General features: G+C 44.0%; 1 long non-coding RNA gene across 1 annotated transcript; it reads left to right on the top strand.

The window, feature by feature from the left end:
* Positions 1-3001: 3001 nt before the first annotated feature.
* On the top strand, positions 3002-7669 carry LOC131703192 (uncharacterized). Its single transcript, XR_009309714.1, has 3 exons — positions 3002-3410; positions 6555-6716; positions 6876-7669. It is a non-coding gene; the product is annotated as an uncharacterized LOC131703192 (long non-coding RNA).
* Positions 7670-25557: the final 17888 nt, after the last annotated feature.

Genomic DNA, 25557 nt, shown 5'->3' with positions numbered 1-25557 from the left:
TTGTGCAACCATTCTTTAAATTCAATTGTATATATTAACATGGTATGCACCTCAAATAGATGGAAGATTGAGTTTGTGAGGCTTCTTTATCTAACTCAGGTTATAACTTATAATAATAAAAATGAAGTTATCTCAATTTAATAAACATTTTTTAAATGAGGAATTCATACATTTCTGAGAGTTCTTATGTTTTATTAAGGAGCAGCTCATCAGCGTTATTGAAGGCAGTTTATTCTTCATTGTCTTGCCTCCTGTGTCATCCTTGTTACCCACCTGGTCTCCTTCATTCCTTATGTGTGCAGCAGCTCCCTGGCACACATGTCTCAACACTTATGGGCCAGTTCATTCTGAACAGGCAGATTTCTAATGCCCCTCCTAGAGAGCAGGAAAGCACTGAGAGGATAAACATAAAACTACAGGAAGGATAATCTAACTGTACTGTGAGTCACCCAACCCTATCAGGTCCCACCTGTGTTCACAGCTCAGATCTCATAGAACTGTCTGTGACACTTATTGAAACAGAAGTGCAGCGCTTAGAGCACATATACAAATAAAACTAATCCACTCTTCTATTAAACTGTGAACTTAGTGTTTGATTGAATTCCTCTCTGTGTTTGTATAGCCTGGAAACAGGCATCAGTGCCCTGCCAAGCTGCACACACTGCCATCATTCACATTGACCACAAGAGGGAGCCAGAGCACCACTGTTGTCTATAATGTAATAACGAAGTAATAAGACAATTGAAACAAGCAGCAGTTACCTCCCCAGTCAGCCCATTTCTCCCATTGTTAACACAAGGCTCCTCACACCCAGTCATCTAAAAACTACAGTGTGAGCAGACCCATAAATGAATACATAGTGAAATAAATAAATACATGTGGGGTGTGTGTGCGTCTTTCTGCGAAGGTTCTGTTTAAAATCGATTTTACAATCAGCTCAGAAGGGGGGTAAAACCCCACAAGTATGCATGAACATTTTATATGTGGTCGGATTGACAGGCAAAACAAACCAAAAGTGGCTTAAAAAACAGCTATTTTTCTTTCTTTCTTTCTTTCTTTTTTTTTTTTTTAGAAATGATTAAGGTGCTTTATATACACCTGTATCTCCAAAATGTATAGCAAATTAAGAAACTATGCTCGGCATACACAGAGTCCCTAGGGTGTATTATTTGTATTTATTTCTTAGCAGACTTACAGTCGTAAACAAAAATGCATTTTAAGAATCACAGTACAAGTATTAATACAATTAAGAGCATGATAAAATACAATGACAACTTGGTATTAATATATTTTGGGGGCTCCTAGTTTTACAGAAGTTGAACCCCAAAGATAACGGTCTGACGTCACTGCTGCCTGAAGTCGTTCCTAGGCAGAGTGACTTGCGACCGTTCCATTGCACTGAATAGGGAGACATGGAATATATAGCTCAGCACACGCGGGTCACATGTGTGTTTCTGTCTGGATTGAAACTGGTAATCAGTGATAATGTGTATTATGTTTATGCTTCAGCACTGGGGGAACTAATAATATGTTTTTAATTCAGGAAATACGATTTTCATTTCCCCCTCTCACTTTTGTTGTTATGGTACGGTCGGGCGTTGAACGATACCGTTCCATTCCACAAACCTATCTATGTTTCTGTCGTTCCCTTTCAATTTGAAGATGATCACCAACATTACTTATGGGATATGCCTGCCCAACGCACACAGTGCTAGTGCCTCGGTACGTATATCTCCCTGGGCTCTCTGGTACACACGCAGTGCTCGTTGCATGCAGTGTTCGGTGCATGCAGTGCTCGGTGCACGCAGTGCTCGGTGCATGCAGTGTTCGGTGTATGCAGTGTTTGGTGCACGCAGTGTTCGGTGTACGTAGTGCACATGATACGCTGTGCAATCAGTGCCTGATACGCTCGGTACAAGCGATGCACGCGGTGCTCAGTGCACTCAGTGCACGCGGTGTTCGGTGCACACTGTGCACACAATACACAGTGCAATCTGTGTTGAATACTCCACCGTGATGACGAGCAAGACCGGGTTTCATTCTTGCACGTCCTGTAGGGCTAAAATTCCTCAGGAAGACAGGCATACTCTGTGTACGTGATGCTTGGGCATCTAGCATGCCACCTTGGCCCTTGCGAGTGAGGTGGCCTGTAGCATCTGCACGGCTTTTCAACCCTGAGAACAGGCTGGAAATGGCCACAAAGGCAAGTTCCATGTCCCCTGTGATTGGACTGTCAGTGGCTCTCGGAGCCCCAGAGCCCCTCCTCCATGGACTGTCCGTAGACCTCCTGCTGGACATTCCCCACGCGCAGACCCCCCCGTAGCCACTCGCCATCTCCGCAAGCGAGACGGGTGAAGTGCTCGAAGCTGGCAAGGTTCATTATGGACCAGACAGGCACCTGCGGCCCTGGCCGCAGTTCAGCTTAGGAGGGAGGCATAGTGTAGAATCAAACAGCCTATAACTGCAACCCAAAACCATGACGGGAATTGAACATGACAGATGAGGGCTGCAAATCACAGAAAACATATCACTTGTTCACATGTTCGGAGTGCAGTATATACATATCTGGCACTGATGTTTATTTAACAGTGATTTCGAGTTCTTAGTGTGTCATTGAATGTATACAAATGCAAGGACAATAACTTTTTTCCTAAGTCTACTCAGTATGCATCCAGTATGAAAAGGAAATGTAGTGGGGATATGTGAGCTGGGTAACTGAACCATACTCAGTACATTCACAAACGTACCTACAGTAGGGTGTAGGGGCCTAATCTCACATTGAATGCACATGATGTTCACCTTCCAGCTGATCTGCACACATCATCCCACCATTTCCTGTCATTTAAATTAAGATTGTGGCTCCTCCTATTTGTAGCAAGACTTGATCTGTCATTACAGCAAGACATTACTACTGCTGTGGAACCGTCTTCTCTTTACTGTTTGCATTTGTTATCACAATGAGTGGAAAATTTCTTGATGGAGTAAAAAAGCTGGTAAGAGAAAGCCGTATGCTTTCACCTGCTATTTTAGCATTAATCGAGGTGGGACTAGAAAAGATCCTGGAAATTGAGTTCAGTTGTCCTTGTGTACCGAAACTCAATGCTGGATATAGTGTGTGCGTCTTTATGATACCAGCACTGGTAGTCTTGTTTCTTATGTTATCACAGAAGTGGACAGGCATTAAAGACTGCTACAAACGCTTCCTAATTGCATTAGTTCCAACAGTGGCTTGGCTCATCATAACTTTCTTGGATGGAAGATACTTTGTTTGTTCACAAGCTTATGGGACAGGCAGTTTCAATGTGTCCCTACATACTGAAGGCTTGGCTCAATCATGCAATATGAAAGATGAAGCAATGACAGAAAAGGAAACACTGGATCTTATTAAAAAATATACTGCAACATCTCAGGTAAGAAAAATATATTGAACTTTTTCTTGTATAAGGGCACTTTCACACCTAATTCACTTTGAGTGATTTGAATTGTGGTTCACTTGCAAACTAACTGATTGTTTTCAGGTTTGCTTTCAGTTCATTTCACAAGGAAGATTCAAGTCAACTTGAGTTTCAAAAGTGCTTGTTTCATTCATCCAGACAAGAGTTCTATTGGTTTCACATTGCACTTTTCCATATTATTATTATTTATTTCTTAGCAGACACCCTTATCCAGGGCAACTGTTACAAGATATCACATTATTTTTACTTAAAATTACCCATTTATACAGTTCGTTTTTTATCGGAGCAATCTAGGTAAAGTACCTTGCTCAAGGGTACAGCAGCAGTGTCCCCCACCAGGGGTTGAACCCATAACCCTCCGGTCAAGAGTCCAGAGCCCTAACCACTACTCCACACTGCTGCCTCTTGCTGATTACCAGAGCAGAAGTGTTCTGATTTTTATTTTCCATCATGCCCAACATTAAGAATAAGTGCTGTGCTCTTGTCCATGTTCTGGTTTATTTGGTGTTTATTTGGAGGAGAATCTATTTAACATTGCATTCAAATGAAAAGCATGTTTTGTTTTTTTATCTGCATTGATTAGTGAAATCAGGTCGTGCAAAAGCAAATCTTCAAGTAATAAAAAAACTGCTCTTAATGGTGTGAATATAGACATTCCTAACATTCATTCATCTTGTAATGAGTAATGAGTGTGAGGATGAAATATCTGTAACCGCCTACGTTCTTCTTGCACTGAAACCCGACCGTTAGTCACAGTAGAGAAGCACACAGGATTCCTGTGATAATGTAGAGATTGCAGGAATGAGAAGCACGCAGGATTCCTGTGATAATGTAGAGATTGCAGGAATGGTCTGTGTTTGTAATGTGACAGTAATGAGATGCACGCAGGATTTCTGTGTTAATGTAGAGATTGCAGGAATGGTCTGTGTTTGTAATGTGACAGTAATGAGATGCACGCAGGATTCCTGTGATAATGTAGAGATTGCAGGAATGGTCTGTGTTTGTAATGTGACAGTAATGAGAAGCACGCAGGATTCCTGTGATAATGTAGAGATTGCAGGAATGGTCTGTGTTTGTAATGTGACAGTAATGAGAAGCACGCAGGATTCCTGTGTTAATGTAGAGATTGCAAGAATGGTCTGTGTTTGTAATGTGACAGTAATGAGATGCACGCAGGATTCTTGTGTTAATGTAGAGATTGCAGGAATGGTCTGTGTTTGTAATGTGACAGTAATGAGATGCACACAGGATTCCTGTGTTAATGTAGAGATTGCAGGAATGGTCTGTGTTTGTAATGTTACAGTAATGAGAAGCACACAGGATTCCTGTGTTAATGTAGAGATTGCAGGAATGGTCTGTGTTTGTAATGTGACAGTAATGAGATGCACACAGGATTCCTGTGTTAATTAAGGAGTTTGAAAACCGCTCTTGTGAAGTGCACAAATAAGATGAACATATGTACAAATGTAGAAAGTTCAGCAAAATATAGTTAAGGAGATACCATTGTGAAACTATGTTACTGAGTTGATTGTGAACTGTACCTCATAAAACATGTCATTGTTGTATTGTTGGATTGGTAAACCGTGGAGAATAATCAAACAAGTCTTGGTTTGACATGAAGGGATGACAACTCAGACTGGTAATTCAAAGTACTCTCACTTTTACATGAAGGTATGGTCAGATCATCTTCTTCAGATAGGCTGTAGGTAAAGTGAATTTTCTGCCTCACTATGGTGTCATTTGCAACACAAACTCAAGCTGAAAATGAAAAGTTTTTTTTGTAATCAATTAAATTATGGATTCATTAGCAGCGCAAAAACAAGATACAACCCCGCCACACACTGCTGTGATACAGTGACGACACAATAATTATTCAATTTAATAAATGCCAATTTAACACAAACTGCAATTTTGTAGTTTTGCAGGGTTTTTAAAAGTTGTTATAACTTATATTTCATAGAGACCAAAAAAGTGTTGAAGTTTTGTATTTATTATTCTGCACATTAAACACTGGGCAATAAAAATGGAAAATAAAACAGTGATGTTAGGCTGGCTTTAGCAGTGCGGGTAGCTATGGCCTCGGTTCTTTATCCCTATGAGACTGGTCAATCCCCTTCCTCAATTCTTTATCCCTATGAGACTGGTCAATCCCCTTCCTCGGTTCTTTATCCCTATGAGACTGGTCAATCCCCTTCCTCGGTTCTCTATCCCTGTGAGACTGGTCAATCCCCTTCCTCGGTTCTCTATCCCTGTGAGACTGGTCAATCCCCTTCCTCGGTTCTTTATCCCTATGAGACTGGTCAATCCCCTTCCTCGGTTCTTTATCCCTATGAGACTGGTCAATCCCCTTCCTCGGTTCTTTATCCCTATGAGACTGGTCATTCTCCTTCCTCACTTCTCTATCCCTATGAGACCGGTTAATCCCCTTCCTCAGTTCTTTATCCCTATGAGACTGGTCAATACCCTTCCTCGGTTCTCTATCCCTGTGAGACTGGTCATTCTCCTTCCTCAGTTCTTTATCCCTATGAGACCGGTTAATCCCCTTCCTCAGTTCTTTATCCCTATGAGACTGGTCAATCCCCTTCCTCGGTTCTCTGTCCCTATGAGACTGGTCATTCTCCTTCCTCACTTCTCTATCCCTATATGACCGGTTAATCCCCTTCCTCAGTTCTCTATTCCTGTGAGACTGGTCAATCCCCTTCCTCAGTTCTCTATCCCTGTGAGACTGGTCAATCCCCTTCCTCGGTTCTCTATCCCTATGAGACCGGTCAATCCCCTTCCTTGGTTCTCTATCCATGGGAGACTAGTCAATCCCCTTGATGCTGAAGTACTGGATGAAGCTCATCTTGACTGACTAGAGGACTGGAAGGTGGAAATGTTCCTGCTCCCCGTCCTCCCCTCCTGGGAGACAGGATTGCTGTATAGTAGTGCTGGAGGTCGCAGGTATAAATAGAGTAAAGGGCAGGGGAAGGGTTAGAGTAAGGGTTGAGTGAGCTGAAAAGTGGGATGTGAAGGCTGGCTGGTCCTCATGGCTTTCAGAAATGTAGCGAGGTTTTAATATAACCTGCATTTGTTTTCTCTACATCTCCTCTTCTTTAGGTTATCGGTGCTGGACTTTCTGTTTTTTTCGCTCTGTTTTTCATGATCTCAGGGTGCTTTGGGTACTTAATGAGACCTGCTAAAGATGACATTGAAAAGGGATGCAAGGAAAACCCTAAAGAGTCACACGAACTGAGCCAGATGACATGAGATGAGATGATGGTATAAATGTCAAACTATTTCCTCTATCATATCTCTGTGTACATTAAACAAAAGACAGTTATACAACATATTTGATTATTGCTAATTAATTACATTTTTCATAAACAACTTGAGGCTGTACTGTTGTGCAACGTAGTAATCTCTCTTTTTTCTTTTTAGGCAGTAATTGGTTGGATAATTTGGAACAACGCACATATATCTGAGGCGCAGTCACGTGATTTGCAAGAACAAGGAAGACATGTTTTTTTATATTTCCTCTAAAGAGAATTAAAATTTGAGTGCAGGCTAATTTTTTGTTGAAGAAAATGAATGATATGTATTCTTACATTACCTCCGATTAGGAAAAATCACAAATCATAAAATAATAATTCTGAGAGTACTAAAAAGTAATGGCGTGTAACTAGTTTTTAAGTATTTTCCAGAATGTAATATATTCTGATTGCAAGCATTGTGCTATTTAAATTTAGAAAGTTCCAACAAAGAACTTGGTTGAAATATTAAAAAAAGAAGAATTATGAACACCACAGGTTCAGGATAATGTGACCAAAGAAATCAGAGGGGTTTTTTTTGCATTTGTTCAGCGTCTGAAAGTTGATTTTTAAAAGTTTGATTTTCATGCTTCCTAATTCCATGTCTGCTCTCTCATTATCTTCAGATTTTGATAATTTATGCAACCACTTGGCTATAGAGCTGAAGTGAAATCTCTAATGCAAGATCAGACGAGGTGGTTAGAAATGGTGGCTTATGTTATGTTGTTTTGGGAAGAAGCATGATTTGGAAGAAAGCGCTGTGTGAATTCCCCTGGGCTGTTTAAACACAATGTGTTCCTCTTGTTACACTATACTTTACAGTTGGATTATCTCTCTCACTTTGTGTTTATTCTCTGTGTTCTAAAGTTTGATTAAAAGCTAAACTAAACCAAATGCAAGTGTTATTATTCTTTCAGTGATATGTAGAGTAAAATTAATTTGATCTGAAGCTCATTTCACTGATATTACCTTGTTTATTCCCTTTCAATTCCAAGACGACCACAGCTACATTAAGTATGGGATATTCCTGTCCTTCGGGTAGGTATTTCTTAGCTCTCTATACCAGAGCTGCCGAAGGCCCCTTCCTGGGATGACACACTCGGTCCCGCCCATCTCATACCATTTCTATGCTGATGATGCTCAGATTTTCCTCTCCTTCCCCACCTCTGACTCCACCATCTCCTTCCGTATCTCTACCTGTCTGTCTGCTATTTCCTCCTGGATGCACTCGCATCACCTCAAACTCAACCTCTCTAAATCTGACCTCCTTTTCTTTCCCTCCTCCTCCCCCTCTGATCTCTCCATCTCTGTTCCTCTGGAATCTACCACACTCTCTCCCTCTTCCTCAGCTAAGAACCTTGGAGTCACCCTGGACCCCTGCCTCTCTTATTCCCAGCACATCTCCACTCTGGCACGCACTTGCCGATTCTTCCTGAGCAACATCCGAAGAATCCGACCCGTCCTCACCAACTATGCTACCCAGCTCCTGGTCCAGGCCCTGGTACTCTCCCGCCTAGACTACTGCAACTCCCTCCTGGCTGGCCTCCCTGCGTCCGCCACCCATCCGCTCCAGCTCATCCAGAACTCTGCTGCCCGCCTGGTGTTCTCTCTGCCTCGCTTCGCCCACGCTACTCCACTACTCCGCTCGCTCCACTGGCTCCCGATCACCGCTCGCATCCAGTTCAAGACTCTTGTACTAGCCTACAGATGCCTTGACCAGTCTGCACCCAGCTACCTCCAGACCCTCATCTCTCCCTACACCCCCACTCGACCTCTCCGCTCCGCCTGTACTAGAAGACTAGCTCTACCACCGCTACGCTCCCCTGCCTCCAAAGCCCGCTCCTTCTCCACCCTTGCTCCGCAGTGGTGGAATGACCTTCCTACAGATGTCAGGACTGCCCAGTCCCTGACCACATTCCGGCGCCTCCTTAAGACTCACCTCTTCAAAGAGCACCTGTAGAACTCCTCTGTTTGTATCCTGGGACACTATCACCCTTCATGTAAATGTGCTTTATTTTGCTCTTATCAGCCCCTATTTTACTGCATTTAATCCTGTACTTCAGAATACTGTAATCTGCCAAGTTTTTAACCTGTAGTACTTTGTATTTAATCACATCCTGATGTAACTATCACTATTTAATCATATCCTGATGTAACTATCACTATTACCTGCTGTATTATTGAATTGTGGTTTGTCAAACTTGTACTTTACTTGAACAAAAGTTATTGTATTTCTTGCCCTTATTGTATTACTTGTATTGTAACGCTTGAAATGTTTTTGCTTACGATTGTAAGTCGCCCTGGATAAGGGCGTCTGCTAAGAAATAAATAATAATATAAAACCATCACTCAGAGGAAGATCTTCCTCTTTTTCCCTCTCAAGACGGTAAGGTAAGACCTCTGTTTTGAGCTGAGCGTGTTGATAGAAAAGAGCTTCTCGAGTCGATTCGAGTCGGTTGTATTTCCCTTGCATTCATGCTGAAAGCCGGCTTGCCGCTTTCCTGCAATCAACGATTTAAAAAAGACAGAGTCCTTTTTCCCTTTCTGTCTTTCAGCGTCCTCCCCGCTTGCGTGGTAGGCCGCTCTTTATATCAGTCTGTCGTATGTGAGCGACTGTCTGTGCAGTCATCCACAAATTATTTTCTTTTCTTCCTGAGAGTACACATGTCCTCCTCAGGGCTAGGCCTTGCCGTATACCCGCTGTCAAGTGACCCTTCCAGCCACGCTCTCCTCCACAGGGCTAGGCCTTGCCGCATCCCTGCTGTCGAGTAGACCCTGCCGGCAGCGCAGGCCCGCCCACTTTGGTGAGTCAGGCCTTGTAAACAAACGGTGTACTCTCTCTCCCTTACTATCTTTCTACCGTGTTTTACTGTCTTCTTAAACTCGCCTACCGCGGCTTCGGCCTGCGTCCCCCCCGGTACATGCTACACGCTGACAAGGTGTGTGTGTTGACCATGCGGTTAGGGTGCACAGGTGCTTAGTGTGAGCGGCACATGGTGCCCAGCGCCTCAGCGGTATGCGGTGTATTTAGTGCCCCCAGTACTCGGTGTGCACGGTGCTCGGTATGCAGAGTGCACGTGGTGCAAACGTGCTAGTACCTCTGTAACAAACCCAATCCTTAAGCAACGTCCAATAACTAGTATTTTGTGACGGAATTGCAAGTAAACTACCCTGAACAATATAAACTCTCCAAAGCAGTAAGATTGCGCGACAGAACCAAGAAAAATTGCTGGGTAAGGCAGGATTGTTTACAACACATAGAAAATATTAAGAAAATTAAATCAGAAGACAGCACCAGAATTCACATAGCAGATGTTATTGAATATGTGTGGAATATTATACTTGTCAACAGAGGTGTCAAACATTTGATGTACATGAGTTTTAATCAGACAGCATTTGGACCATTCACAAATGTTCAGCAGAGACCACATTAATATTAATCATATAGGACAGATCAAGCGTTTGGTAAATGTACAGCCTAACATGCCCATGTTGACGAAAGTGTTTCACAGAGTCCATCAGGCAGTCCTTATAGAAAAAAATGTCCATGAAACAACCACAAGCAATACTTTAAAAGTCCCAGGCTGTTATATCAGGTCCATATTGAGAATACAGGTTAAGCTAGAACAGTTTAAACACAAAACAAAAAAAAAACAAAAAACAAAATGAGACTTCTATGCGAGGTGCTCGTTAAACCCCGATAAATAAACAAAATGAGACTTCTATGCGAGGTGCTCGTTAAACCCCGATAAATAAACAAAATGAGACTTCTATACGAGGTGCTCGTTAAACCCCGATAAATAAACAAAATGAGACTTCTATGCGAGGTGCTCGTTAAACCCCGATAAATAAACAAAATGAGACTTCTATACGAGGTGCTCGTTAAACCCCGATAAATAAACAAAATGAGACTTCTATGCGAGGTGCTCGTTAAACCCCGATAAATAAACAAAATGAGACTTCTATGCGAGGTGCTCGTTAAACCCTGATAAATAAACAAAATGAGACTTCTATGTGAGGTGCTCTTTAAACCCCGATAAATAAACAAAATGAGACTTCTATGCGAGGTGCTCGTTAAACCCCGATAAATAAACAAAATGAGACTTCTATACGAGGTGCTCGTTAAACCCCGATAAATAAACAAAATGAGACTTCTATGCAAGGTGCTCGTTAAACCCCGATAAAAAAACAAAATGAGACTTCTATGCGAGGTGCTCGTTAAACCCCGGTAAATAAACCAAATGAGACTTCTATGCGAGGTGCTCGTTAAACCCCGATAAATAAACAAAATGATAATAATCCCAAACAGTCAGAACAAAACAGATAATCCAGCAGCGAAAAAATAAGATTCCTCCCCATCAGGGGATCTCACCCAGTTCTTCCTTGGTCCTGTCGAGCTTGGAGTTTCCAACCAGGTAAGGAGACAAAAAGTGATGATTTGGATAATAAATGGATTAGTCACCGTTGTTGCACTTAGGATAAAAAATAAACAATTTGAATGATGTAGATAGTTTCCATTGGGCAGGAGATTAGATAACTGGTTACTTTCCAACTGGAAAATGGCAGATTAGAAAAAAATACACTGTTTCTAACAACCAACCGATCATTGCTTCCCGATCTCTCTTTTATAGACAGCAACCTTCTTCAAAAAACCCTGCTCTTTCCTCCAAACACTCTGCATCCACACAAACCCACACCCGAAAAAGAATCACCCCAGAAAAAGAATCACCCCAGAAAAGGAACCACCCCCTTCCCAGGAAGTAATAGCCATATTTAAAGAGCTCCCAATTAAGATACTTAGACAATGATAAATCAAGCTCAATAAGCCCTTTGCCAAGGCAATTAGCGACACCTGACTCTAATTAGAACTTCCATGTGGAAATTTAGGAAAAGATCATTCAGTTAAAACAAGAGAGACCAGTGCAGAGATAAACCCCTTACCAAAAACTGACAGTAAATTGATATAGCTTCACCTAAGTTTTACCTTATGAATCTGAAAGGCCCACTTTAGAAACGAGGACAAAATTACTTATTTAGCAATTGAATAGAGAATTAACTTAACCTGGCCAGGTATTCTGATACTCAATTAAGTGCAGCAGGCAGAAAATTACTTATGCTGCATTCATGTAGCTAGTGCTACACCTCTACCACTCTAGTGTGGTAATGCACGGTGCTGCCTGGTACGCAGTGCGCACAGTGCTCGGGACGCGTTGTGCTCGTTGCGTAAGCACTGCTCAACCTAGCGTATAACTCATGGTGCTGCTGGGTACCCAGTGAAAAACAAGATACTCGGTGCGCACGGGACTCAGCATACACGGTGCACGCTGTGTACTTGGTGCATGCTGCATAAGTAAACTGGTTCTACACTAGTGCTCATACGCTGCATGGTACGTGGTGCACATGTGCGTGGTGCGCAGTGTTAATACCCTTGCTGTAATGCTAGTGAGTGTACACACTACATTAGCACTTACCAGTGTTCAACGCAGTGCGAGCAGTGCCTCAGTGCTAATGCACAAAGTCAGGCCCATTTAGAGAGAGCCATGAGGGCGAACTCCGTGTCCTCCACGGTAGGAACGTCAGCGGCCCTGGGTGCCCCAGATTACCTGTACCAGGATTCCCAATGCGCAGGCCGCCTGCAGTCACTCGCCATCTCTGCAAGTGAGACGGGTGAAGCGTTCCAAGCAGGCGAGGGACATTATGGACCTCAAGGTCCTGGAGCTCTTGGCTAAACAGGCACTAGCGGGCCAGGCCCCTGTCCAGGCCCCACTGCAGCCTCAATTGCCATACCCTGAGGGCTGGCGGCTTCAGATCCCCTTTTCGGCACAACAGCTGCAGTACTGGCACGCTTGCACTTCAGATTCCTGGGTGCTCCCCACCGTGCAAAATGGCTATGCGCTTCAGTTTCGCTTGGGACCTCCTCCCTTTCGAGGTGTCACAAACACTTTCGTGACAGATCCTCTACAATCCTCGGTACTTCGGAAAGAAGTGGCTGCCTTGCTGTGCCTCCTCCCACGGAGAGGGGTACTACTCAAGGTAATTTCTGGTACCCAAAAAAGACGGCAGCTTTCGCCCTATCTTAGACCTGAGGCTTCTAAACGGGTTCTTAAAAGAAAGGAGGTTCTGAATGCTGATGACATGCTCCAGTTCATCCGGCTGGGGTTCCCTCTCACTTGTGCAAAGGTGTGCAAATGGGAGTAGTACTGAACCACCAAGTGGTGATGACAGACGCTTCCAACCTGGGTTGGGGAGCGGTCTGGGAAGGCAGAGAAGTATGCAGATCCTGGTCGGACTGCTGGACATCCCTGCAGGTAAACATGCTGGAGTTGCAAGCGGTATTCCTTGCTTTCCACCACTTCCTGCCAGTGCTGAGTGGTACACATGGGCTGATCTGGACGGACAGCACAACAGTGGTAGCATATGTCAACCACCAGGGAGGCCTACGGGGGTTGCATCGAATAGCTTTCAAGCTATTGATATGGGCTCAGAGGAACCTGCTGTCCCTATGGGCGACGCACATTCCCGGAACGGTGAACTGGGCAGCGGACCTCCTCTCCAGGAGAGGCCCACATCCGTCAGAGTGGCGACTCCACCCTGAGATGGTGGAACGCATTTGGGAACAGTTCGGGAAGGCGCAGGTCGATCGCTTCGCTTTGGCAGAGATGACGCATTGCCCCCTGTGGTACTCCCTCCACTGCTTAGGCGGTCCACTCGGCATAGACGCCCTAGTGTACAAGTGGCCCAAAGCGTTTTGTACGCTTTCCCGCCTATACCGCTGCTCCCGGCTTTTCCAGAAAAAGTCAGGTTATAGAAACCGCTGCTCCCGGCTTTTCCAGAAAAAGTCAGGTTATAGAATATTGTTTTCAACCCTGGGAGATTCCATTTCGTTTGGATCTCCTCAGTCAGGCGAAGCTCTCTTTGGCACCCGGAACCGGGCAGGTTCCAGCTATGGGTCTGGCCCCTGAAAGGGGCCATTGGCTAGCCTTAGGGCTGTCAGACGTGGTTGTGTGTACGATGCAGAGTGCTAGGGCGGACTCCACTAGGTCTTTGTATACCTATAAGTGGAAGTATTTTCAAGCTTGGTGTCTGGCTGGGAACCATGACCCCATCACTTACCCTATGCCAGTCATTTTGAAGTTCCTGCAAGAACTGCTTGATGCTGGAAGATCACCTTTCACCTTGAAAGTGTATTTAGCTGCTATCTCTGCTTGCCATGCCCCCGTAGATTCTTTATCTCAGTGTGCACATTTTTTGGCTACCCGTTTCCTTAAAGGCGCACGGCGATTACACCCTCCTAGAAGGACTGTTCTCCCCGAATGGAGCCTTAATATTGTACTAGAGGCTCTCACGAATGCCCAGTTTGAGCCCTTACACTCCATAGAGCTGAAGTATCTGTCTATGAAGACAGCCTTCCTCTTAGCTATCACCCCCGCTAAGTGGATCAGTGAGCTGCAGGCGCTGTCTGTGCACCAACCCTGCTTTCCTCCCCAAGGTGATTACAGCCTTCCACATTAATCAGTCTGTGGAACTGGAGTACTTCCATCCACCTCAGTTTGCTTCAGCGGAGGATGAGAGATTGAATTTCCTCTGCCCAGTGCGGGCATTGAGATGTTACGTGCATAGGACAAGAGCTCTGCGTCAATCTGACCAGCTCTTCGTCTGTCATGGGACACGGACCCTAGGACAGCCCCTCTCTAAGCAGTGTCTGTCACATTTGATTGTGGATACATTCTCGACTGCGTATAATGGTGCTGGCTTGCCCCACCTGGTAGGGTAGCCGCACACTCAACTACAGGGTTGGCTACATCTTGGGCCCTCTTCAAAGGTGCCTCGATGTCTGATATTTGTACTGCAGCTAGCTGGACTATGCCGCATACTTTCTCCAGGTTCTACCGTCTTCTACCGTCTTAATGTGGTAGACCCTGCCTTGCCTTCTTTAGGCACAAGGATCCTTGAGGGTGTAAGTTCACACCTCTAACCTCTGGGTTAGACAGCGCTTGTGTGTCCCTCATATGCTGCCGTTCCTTCTCCCTCACGATGGCTTTGGTATACATTATCCCATACCTAATGTAGTGGCGGTCGTATTTGAATTGAAAGGGAACGTTAGGTTACCTACCGTAACCCTGGTTCCCTGAAAGAGAAGACGACCACGACGCATGAGGTCACTCCAGTCGCCCTCACAGGTTCGATGGAAAAAGAGGAAGATCTTCTTCAGAGTGACGGTTTTATCCCCTCGGTAGGCGGGACCGAGTGCATCATCCCAGGAAGGGGCCTTTGGCAGCCCTGGTATAGAGAGCTCAGCAATACCTACCCGAAGGGCAGGAATATCCCATACGTAATGTAGTGGTGGTCGTCTTCGAATTGAAAGGGAACCAGTGTTACGGTAAGTACCCTAACGTTATCCGGTTACTTTGAGAAAAACGGCCTGACTCGATTTTACTTGTTGGTCTACATCAAAATAAACCCAGGACCGCAAACACTTTGATATCCATACCAGTTACACTAAGCTATTTATTTATGTTTTGAAAAAGCACATATCGCACAAAAAAATAAATAAATCCCGCGGTTCGAACCAGCAACATTCTAGGCTGTGATACTAGGAGTTCTAGGCTGTGATACAGACATGGTTTTCCCTGCTGCGCCACTGGGTAACTGTTCAAATATGTTTAATTTTTAAACTTACATAAATTAATAAATGGCAAGCCAGGAAAATACGTGAATTCGTTTGGCTGATGCTTTTATCCAGAGCAATTGATATTTGTATAGTATGGAGGATATTCCCTGCCAAAATTAGAAATAAATAAATGAATAAATAAATAAATGAATGAATAAATAAATAAATAAATAAATATCGAAATAAATAAATACACAGACATTTATTTTTTTGATATTTATTTATTCATTTATTTATTTATTCATTCATTCATTTATTTTGATATTTATTTATTCATTTCACAATTTCCAAGTTGCTTTTTACATTTCGATGTGACGCTCGCTATTTATTTTTCTATGTGGTCTCTGTATTTCCTTTTATACTACTGCTGCATTGTGAGTTACAGATATTTTATGTTTTATTGAGTTGACTGAAATATCCAACATCTGTGTCCCTGTTTTGCCACTCATTAGCACTCCCAATTCATTTCACTTTGGTATCCACAGTGTTGTTGTGTAATAATATAGGCCTATTAAACAGGAACTTATAAACTGGGAGATGGGGTCCGGTAAGAACGCTTTTTTACTTATATTGTAACGATCACTCTGCACAACTGAGAAGCAGTTGCACTGTCCTCCCTAAGGAGAAACTACTGGCCCTATTCCTATAGCTAAATAAGTCAGCAAGAGTGACAGACAGCAAAAGCAGGGACGTCAGAGGTGCCAATTTCACGAACAATCAGTTTATTATTGTGAACAATAATGTCAACAAATGAAAAAATGAACAAATGAATGAAATGAATAATGATAAGAAAGTAATTCAAATAATTGCAGGTAACAGGTAAGACATAAGATGGTACAGATAAATATGTAGGGACAAACAGAAGGCTAAACAGATTCACAAAGTAGAAATGAATGGTGTCCGGAGGGTCTCCAATAAACCCACACTCACAAACACAACACACACAGATAAAGACCAAGGATAAATAAATAGATACAGACGAGAAACAGTGACTTGTGGAAACAATTACATTTAACAGTCTCTATGGCAATGGTGGGAGAATGACAGGTAGGCCCAACAAGTCCAGTAAAGCAGGGTAATTGAAATCCATACAAAGTAACAAAATAACAAAAAATACAGGAAACAAAGTATCAAATTAAAGTAGAAAAAATCCAAACGAAAAAGAAATGATCTCACCCACAAATAAGGCAGTCCAGCAAAGTGTCCCGAAATGATGGTGATTGTAGAAAGTTGAAAACATTGAGTACGTTGAAATTGTTGAGACTGTCCAGTAGTGTTGAGTTGAATGGTGAACAGTTGTTTGAAAAAAATCAGGAGGATCAGGAAAAAATTGAGACCGTCACACATAAAACAACAAACACTAAACAGACCTAGAAAAACAGCTAAACTTAAACAAGTAACAGTGAAAACAAAAAGAGCAGTTTAGACAAAGCGCAGTGACAAAAGAAAATGAACGGATGCACTGGAATTATCTAAGGATGGTAATGGATTCACTGAAATTTAAGTAAAGAAAATGCTGTAGTTAAATGGATTCCTCTGAGAAAGGGAGTCTCCCTCAGGCCTGATTAGCCAGCTTTAATACAAGTGCTGGCTACTAAGGAGCTCTGAGATTGGAGGGGTGGAAATCTGAATAAGCCAATGGGGAGAGAGGATGAACAGAGGGTGGTTGCAAGGAACTATGGGAAATGAAGTTTTGACCTGGCCAGGCTACTGACCCTAATTAAAGGGACAGGTGGGTGAGACTTACACCCACATTATGTAGCATGGGAATTGCTACATATTCCCCCCCCCCCCACACACTGGAGGTGCAAGGGACGAACGCCATAGTAGCGTTTTAAATTAACAATATTGACGGTATCCTCTTTGAAATAATCTGGCTCCCCCCACTTGAATTTGTAGTTGTTGGGTCCAAGTCTCTTGGTTACAAGAGCTGGCCCAAACCATTTAGGGGCAAGTTTTGCGGAAAACTTTCCGGAGGCATCAGATAAGGGGTGAGATCTTATCCAGACTAACTCACCTTCTTCATACTGACAGTGTGCTCTCCGGGCATTGTAATTCCGAGCTTGCCGTTTCTGAGCTTTGGCAACGTGATCCCTCACCTCTTCGGCAATCTGCTGCTGGCGATCTAGCAGTTGGTAGGGATCGGTGGATGGAGCAGGAGCAACAGCGATTAATCGGTCCAATGGGCCTCTGATGGTCCTTCCGAGCGCTAGTACTGCAGGAGAGAAGCCAGTGGTTTCATGTTTGGCTGTGTTGAGGGCGAAACGAAACTCGGGTAGCCACTGATCCCACAGCTGATGGTTTTTCCCGACGAAAGATGCAACCATGGTCTTTAAGGTGCGGTTCACGCGTTCTGTCAGGTTGGTCTGTGGGTGGTAGCTGGTGGTGAGTTTTTGTACTACTCCCCAGGTCTTGCACACCTCTGCGAGTAGCTGGCTCGTGAACTGAGGTCCACGGTCTGAAAGAATGTGTTGCGGTGTTCCCCATCGAGTGAATATTTCCTGCGTCAAAATGTTCACAATTTTGGTGGTCTTACTGTCCCGCAATGGAAACAGCTCAACCCACTTTGTGAAGTAATCAACAATGACCAGGATGTAAGTGTTACCTTTTTTACTTCTTGGGAAAGGTCCCATTAGGTCCAGACCCAGCATCTCTCCGGGCTCCTTCACAGTAGTGGACTGGAGTTGACCTGCAGGTTTGGTGTTGGACGGTTTGTACTTCTGGCAGGTTTGACACTCCTTTATGTGGCGCCATGTATCTTTACGGATGGAGGGCCACCATGCAACCTCCAGCATGCGCAACAGGGTCTTCATCCTGCCCAGGTGACCTCCCAAAGGGTTGTCATGGTAGTGGTGGAGGAAGGAATCCGTCAGCTGTTCCGGAATAACCAGCTGGTATCGGAATCCTTGTTTAGGAATGGGCACCCGGCGATACACAAGTCCCTGCTGTTGGATGAAGGAGATGCGGTTATCATTGGCAGTATTGGAAGCAATGTCATTGATGATGTCAGAGATAGCTGGGTCTTTGGACTGAGCGGCCGCAATCTGGTCCATGGTGGTGGGAAGATCCATGCTACTCGCAGGGGCATTGCTAGCACACACTGATGCAGAAGGAGTTGAAGGTGGTACAAGTGGAGCTGTAGAGAGTGCATCAGGTACAAGATTCAGACTACCTTTCCTGTAAATAACGGTAAAAGTGAATTGTTGTAGGCGAAGAGTCCAGCGGGTCAGTCTGGAAGAGGTTTTTGGGTTATTGAATGCCCAGGAGAGTGCAGCGTGGTCAGTGACAACCTCAAACTCCATCCCCTCCAGATAATGCCGCCATTTTTCTACTGCCCACACGACAGCGAGACACTCCTTTTCAGATGTGGAGTAGTTTTTTTCGGCAGAGTTCAGTAATTTGGAGGCGTAGGCTATTACCTTCTCATCATCTCCTTCTAGCTGAGTCAGAACCGCTCCAAGTCCTACATCGCTGGCATCAGTAAAGACTCGGAACGTCTTGTAGATGTCCGGGTGAGCGAGGACTGGAGGACTGATCAAAGCTTCTTGGAGGAGTTTGAAACTCTTCTGGCACTCTCCTGTCCATTTCCAGGGGACATCTTTCTTTTTCAAGTTGTTAAGTGGGGCAGCAATATCCGCAAACCTGGGGATGTACTTGTGGTACCACCCTGCCAAACCTAGGAACCGTTGAACCTCCTTCAAGTTGGTAGGAATGGGATATTCCTGGATGGCTTGGAGCTTGTGGGGATCAGCAGCTACACCCTCACCTGAAACCACATGACCAAGGAAATGGAGAGTGTGTTTAAAGAAGTGGCATTTTTTGAGATTGAGAGTAAGACGGGCCAGATGAAGTTTGTGGAAGACAGCTTCGAGGTCTTGAAGATGCTGTGCGGAGTTTGGTGAATAGACAATGATGTCATCTATGTAGACGAAACAGATCTTCCCTCGGAGGTCTCCTAACACTCTCTCCATCAGCCGTTGAAAAGTGGCTGCAGCATTTTTTAACCCAAATGGCATTACATTAAATTGATAAAAACCAAAGGGTGTGGTAAACGCAGTCTTCGCTCTACTTGCTGAGTCCATCGCCACTTGCCAGTAACCCGAGCGTAGATCAAGGGAACTGAATACCGCAGCACCACTCAGGGACTCCAGGATGTCATGAATGAGGGGCATGGGATATGCATCAAAGACAGTCTTTGCATTCAGCTTTCTGTAGTCCACACAGAACCTGTAACCACCATCTTTCTTCTCTGTGAGCACCACTGGAGAGGACCATGGGGAGTTAGATGGTTCTATAACTCCGTCCAGCAGCATGTCTTGGACATGTTCCTTGATTAAAGCCTTCTTCAGTGGAGACGCTCTATACAGTTGACCCCGAACAGGGACTTCGTCCTCAGTGGAGATGGAGTGACGGGTGACTGTTGTCATTCCCAACTTATCAGTGCAGACTGAAGACCACTTTTGCTGGAGGTTCTGGAGTTGTTGCTCGACAGGAGATGGTTCCGCTGAGGTGATGGTCATGGTCACCTTCGCCGGTTGGCATGGTTTTGGATCAGAGGTGGTAGGTGGCTGGCAAGATGTATGGAAGTAGAGGCTGACACTCGATAAGGACCTGTCCCAGGAAGCTTCCCCCTCATACCGTGGCAAAAAAGGATGGTAGGAGAAATCCTTCTGATGTTTGACACCATACTGCCTATTGACAATGTCAATCTGGGTATGAGTTTTCTCCAAGAAATCCAAGCCTAGAACAAGGGGAAACGTCAGGTGATGATCCTGTAGGACATATGTGCCTAGAAACCAGATCTCTCCGTGGAGAAGGTAAGTGAGGCGAACTTGACCTTTGGCCTGGTGTGACTGTCCATCTGCCAGCATGAAATACTGATCCTGTGCAGACTCCAGCTCTTCCCCTGGATGAGCTATCTTCCTCCAGAGACTCTCTCTCATCAGAGTGAAGGTGCTCCTAGTGTCCAGGACTGCAGGCCCTTGGAGCCCTCGAACGCCCACATTCACGATCAGCAGAGTTAGGCTTGCAGCAGGAACTACATTTTTCTTCTCCTGGCTTCTAACCATGCTGACCTCTGCCGGTTTCTTCATAGCTCCTTTATGGCTCCTATTGTCCTGAACAGCTTTGCTGGATTTTGCCTTGACCCAGTATTCCCGCTGAGCAGCGTTGTCTCTCTCCACCTGGGTCCCGATGCGCACCAGTTCTGCCACTGTCTTCACTGTTCCCCTAAGACAGCTTGCCAGTTTGGGATTACAGCTGTTTAGAATGCGACAAACCAACTCAGTCTCCTCCAAGTCTGGCTTCCAGCGCAGACATAGGGCACGGTAGTCATAGGCGAAGTCAAGGATTCGCTCGTCAGGAAGTTGGAATCTGGAGCGAAGTCGGTCTTCCACTTCGGTCTGGAAGTCAGACGGCAGAAAGGCTTGACGGAAGACAGTCTTGAACTGTTCCCAGGAGTGGATTCCCTTGCGCTCTGCAACCCACCAGCTCTTTGCTGAGCCTTTCAGCACACTGGACATGGTTGCCAGGATCTGATTTGGTGTCATGGGTCGTAGCGCTAGGAATTCATCACATTTGTCCAGGAAGTCAATGGCATCGCTGCTGGCCTCCCTGCCAAACTCTGGGAAGTTGATTTTAATGGGCAGCTTTGCTTGGGAAAGACTTCCTTCAGTTCTGGAGCCATGGTAATCAGCAGACCCACCGTCAAAGGAGAATTGTTGTGGTGCAGACTGCTTTCTAGAGGAGAAAGACGGCAAAGAAAGTGGTAGACGAGGGGTGCTGGTCTTTTTGAAGAGTTTCTTCAGCTCTTCTCCCCACAGCACATCGCGGCGTTTCAGGCACTTCACCACTTCCAGATCCATTTCGTCAAGGGCCTCTTGCCTTCGATTCTCCATATCTGTGAAGCGTCCTTCGATGTAACCTCGCAGGACCTGTTCACGATTAATGCTGCTCTCCTGTAACTCAGACAGCTGTGTTTCCAGTTGCTCAACACGGTCAGTGAGATGGGAACAGTACTCAGTCAATTGCCCTATCACAACACTGTCAGTAAGGTTCCCTTCATCATCATCGCCTCCAGAAAGATCTGCCCCTTCCTGTGTAATGTACAGGTCACTAATGCGGGTGGTTCTCTCTGTGATAGGCTCTCTGATAGTCACATGGGGTCTATCTCCAATCTCAGAGAAGTTTAGCGAAGTCAAGGTCTGATCTTCCATTTCTGACATTAAGTTCCCAACAATTTAAACTGATGAATTTAGATTTGAATTTAATGACACAAAGGGTCCCCGTACGGGCCACCAATTCTGTAACGATCACTCTGCACAACTGAGAAGCAGTTGCACTGTCCTCCCTAAGGAGAAACTACTGGCCCTATTCCTATAGCTAAATAAGTCAGCAAGAGTGACAGACAGCAAAAGCAGGGACGTCAGAGGTGCCAATTTCACGAACAATCAGTTTATTATTGTGAACAATAATGTCAACAAATGAAAAAATGAACAAATGAATGAAATGAATAATGATAAGAAAGTAATTCAAATAATTGCAGGTAACAGGTAAGACATAAGATGGTACAGATAAATATGTAGGGACAAACAGAAGGCTAAACAGATTCACAAAGTAGAAATGAATGGTGTCCGGAGGGTCTCCAATAAACCCACACTCACAAACACAACACACACAGATAAAGACCAAGGATAAATAAATAGATACAGACGAGAAACAGTGACTTGTGGAAACAATTACATTTAACAGTCTCTATGGCAATGGTGGGAGAATGACAGGTAGGCCCAACAAGTCCAGTAAAGCAGGGTAATTGAAATCCATACAAAGTAACAAAATAACAAAAAATACAGGAAACAAAGTATCAAATTAAAGTAGAAAAAATCCAAACGAAAAAGAAATGATCTCACCCACAAATAAGGCAGTCCAGCAAAGTGTCCCGAAATGATGGTGATTGTAGAAAGTTGAAAACATTGAGTACGTTGAAATTGTTGAGACTGTCCAGTAGTGTTGAGTTGAATGGTGAACAGTTGTTTGAAAAAAATCAGGAGGATCAGGAAAAAATTGAGACCGTCACACATAAAACAACAAACACTAAACAGACCTAGAAAAACAGCTAAACTTAAACAAGTAACAGTGAAAACAAAAAGAGCAGTTTAGACAAAGCGCAGTGACAAAAGAAAATGAACGGATGCACTGGAATTATCTAAGGATGGTAATGGATTCACTGAAATTTAAGTAAAGAAAATGCTGTAGTTAAATGGATTCCTCTGAGAAAGGGAGTCTCCCTCAGGCCTGATTAGCCAGCTTTAATACAAGTGCTGGCTACTAAGGAGCTCTGAGATTGGAGGGGTGGAAATCTGAATAAGCCAATGGGGAGAGAGGATGAACAGAGGGTGGTTGCAAGGAACTATGGGAAATGAAGTTTTGACCTGGCCAGGCTACTGACCCTAATTAAAGGGACAGGTGGGTGAGACTTACACCCACATTATGTAGCATGGGAATTGCTACAATATAACCTAATCGTAAATTACTAAAACATGATACACACACACACACAAATGCCCCCTTGCCCCACTAACATGGGGCCTAACATTATAATAATGATTTCACGTTAAAAATATATATGTTGTAGTTCTGAGATTTAATTCGCAAGTCACTTCATTTTTGCTGTCAATTATCTCAAATTAAGTAGTGAGATACCGTAATTAACATGTACAACACAGAACAGGAGTAAGTTAACTTGGCTGTTCGATAAACTAATTTTAGGCAAACTTGTTCGAATTTCATTACCAAAAATCAACTATTGGGTTAGCCAGTGGGCGGCATCAACGTCATTGGCTAATCATCAGCCAATGGAGTCGTTGATACCGCCCACTGGCTGTGATTGACAGAAGCAGTTGTGGCACATTTGAAAAAGAAAATGAAATACGGAGACCACATCGAAAAGAAATAGCGAGCGTCACATCGAAATCGAAAAGCAAAGTGGAAATTGTGAAATAAATACATGAGTAAATAAATAAATAAATAAATAAATGAATAAATAAAAAAAATGAATGAATGAATAAATAAATATCGAAATAAATAAAATAATAAATAAATATTGAAAAATAAATAAATGTCTGTGTATTTATTTCGATATTCATTTATTTATTCATTCATTTATGTATTCATTTATTTATTTCTAATTTTGGCAGGGAATATCATTCATAGTATAGGCCTACCCATATAAAAGTAAATATATATATATATTGTGAACTGGTATAGTTCACGTAAGTATGAGATGTGTAAGTAGTGCCTGTTTTGGTGCAGAAGAACGTGACAGAGACCCAGGTCCAAGGAGATTTCGGTTTTAATGATTTTTCTTTTCCTCTTATATTCCACAAATGAACACACAGAAGTTCCAATTATCAAGACAAATAATAACAAAACTCAAGTAAACAAGTCCAGGACTTTCTTTGTGGAGCGAGACCCTCAGGTAAGTAATGGCTTGCTGTATCCAAGTTTCTTTGGTGTTGGCTTGGTATTGTGGCTTCTTTCTCTTTTCCAGGATGTCGCGGACATCCACCAGATGGCGCTGTGGAGTTGTGATAGTCCCCGTCCTACTCACAGGTTTGTACTCCCGACGGCCCCGGAAGCCTGTTTGCGGTAGAGTGCGGCCCCAACACCCGGCCAACCTTTCGTAAAGGTAAGTAATAACACTGCTGTGTAGAATAGAATTAATACAGGGGATAAACAGTGAGCAATGAGCGTTCTCTAACTCTCGCCTCTCTTTTGTTGCAGGTTCCACTGTTCCCCGGACATACAATAAAGCTGTTTTTCATTTAAATCACCCTTTCTGTGTCCCTGCGTAATTTTTACACCGTTCAACTCTTCCAGCCGGACACAGTTCTCCTGGGTTAATCACTTGCCCAGTTCGTGGGCTTTTGATACAGTCTTTAAGCACTCTGTTTGAATACACACAAGTCCCGTACTTCAATAGCTCCCAGCATATCAACAGTACAACACAGCGTACTCACTCTACAGCAATCCGTGTTCTCTGTGTTGCTCCGATGCAGGGAAGCCTGTAGTCCGCCGTGTTGTTTTCAAGGTAAAACCACCGTGCACTGTCCCGCTGTAGAAACAATGGTTGTCTCCGACTGGTGACAATGGTAGTCCGCAAGGTTACTTCAATGTAATGCCCCACTATGCTGTACCATTTTAGAAACAAGTGCCACAATTGTATTCCTCTGGGTTACCACTGGTTAATATCCCAATCTCGCTCCCAATGCAGCTGCCCACTTTCGTCTTGGTTAGGTACTCTCCCGTCCCACGGCTCGTGTGTGCACCTGTTCTCACTCTCCCCTCTAGCTGATTCCCGCAGCTTTTTAAAGCTACCGCTGTTACCCGTCATGCAAGGTGTGTTTGCCCCGTTGTTGGGAATTGTAGTTCCTGGTCGTTCTGTGTCTCTAACCCCTTTGACACTCTTAATCTCACACATCCCTTTCCTCAGCTCTAACCTACTGGTTTGAGCGACTTTATCACCCCAGCAGTGTACCCTCGACAACCCATCGGCATTAGCATTTTGACTACCCCTACGATGTTCAATTTCAAACCTGTAGGGCTGTAATGTTAAAAACCACCTTGTTACCCTGGCATTCCGCTCCTTGTTCTCTTTCATCCACTTAAGGGGGGAATGGTCCGTAACCAACAGAAACTTCCTACCCAATAGGTAATACTTAAGTGATTCTATCGCCCACTTCACTGCCAAGTACTCTTTCTCCACCACTGCATACCCTCTTTCTCTTGGCAGCATTTTCCTGCTCAGATACATCAGGGGGTGTTCCACTCCATCCTTCATTTGTTACAGGACTGCCCCTAATCCAACATCCGATGCGTCTGTCTGAACAATAAACCTTTTTGAAAAATCTGGCACCGCTAACACTGGTTCGTTACACAAGATTTTTATAACTGTCTGAAATGCTGTCTCTGCTGCTGCGCTCCACTTGACTTTCACTGGAGCCGATTTTTTTGTTAAATCCGATAAGGGTGCCGTAATAGTGGAGAACTCCGGCACAAACCTCCTATAATACCCTGCCAAACCTAAAAATGCCCTCACTTGTTTTTTGGTTTGCGGGGTGGGCCAGTTTTTTATTGCGTCTAT

This window comes from Acipenser ruthenus, chromosome 32 (genome assembly GCF_902713425.1).
Source record: "Acipenser ruthenus chromosome 32, fAciRut3.2 maternal haplotype, whole genome shotgun sequence".
In the NCBI taxonomy this organism is placed as follows: Eukaryota; Metazoa; Chordata; class Actinopteri; order Acipenseriformes; family Acipenseridae; genus Acipenser; species Acipenser ruthenus.
Note: the sequence above shows the minus strand (reverse complement) of the source record. Positions and strands in the feature narration are given on the sequence as shown.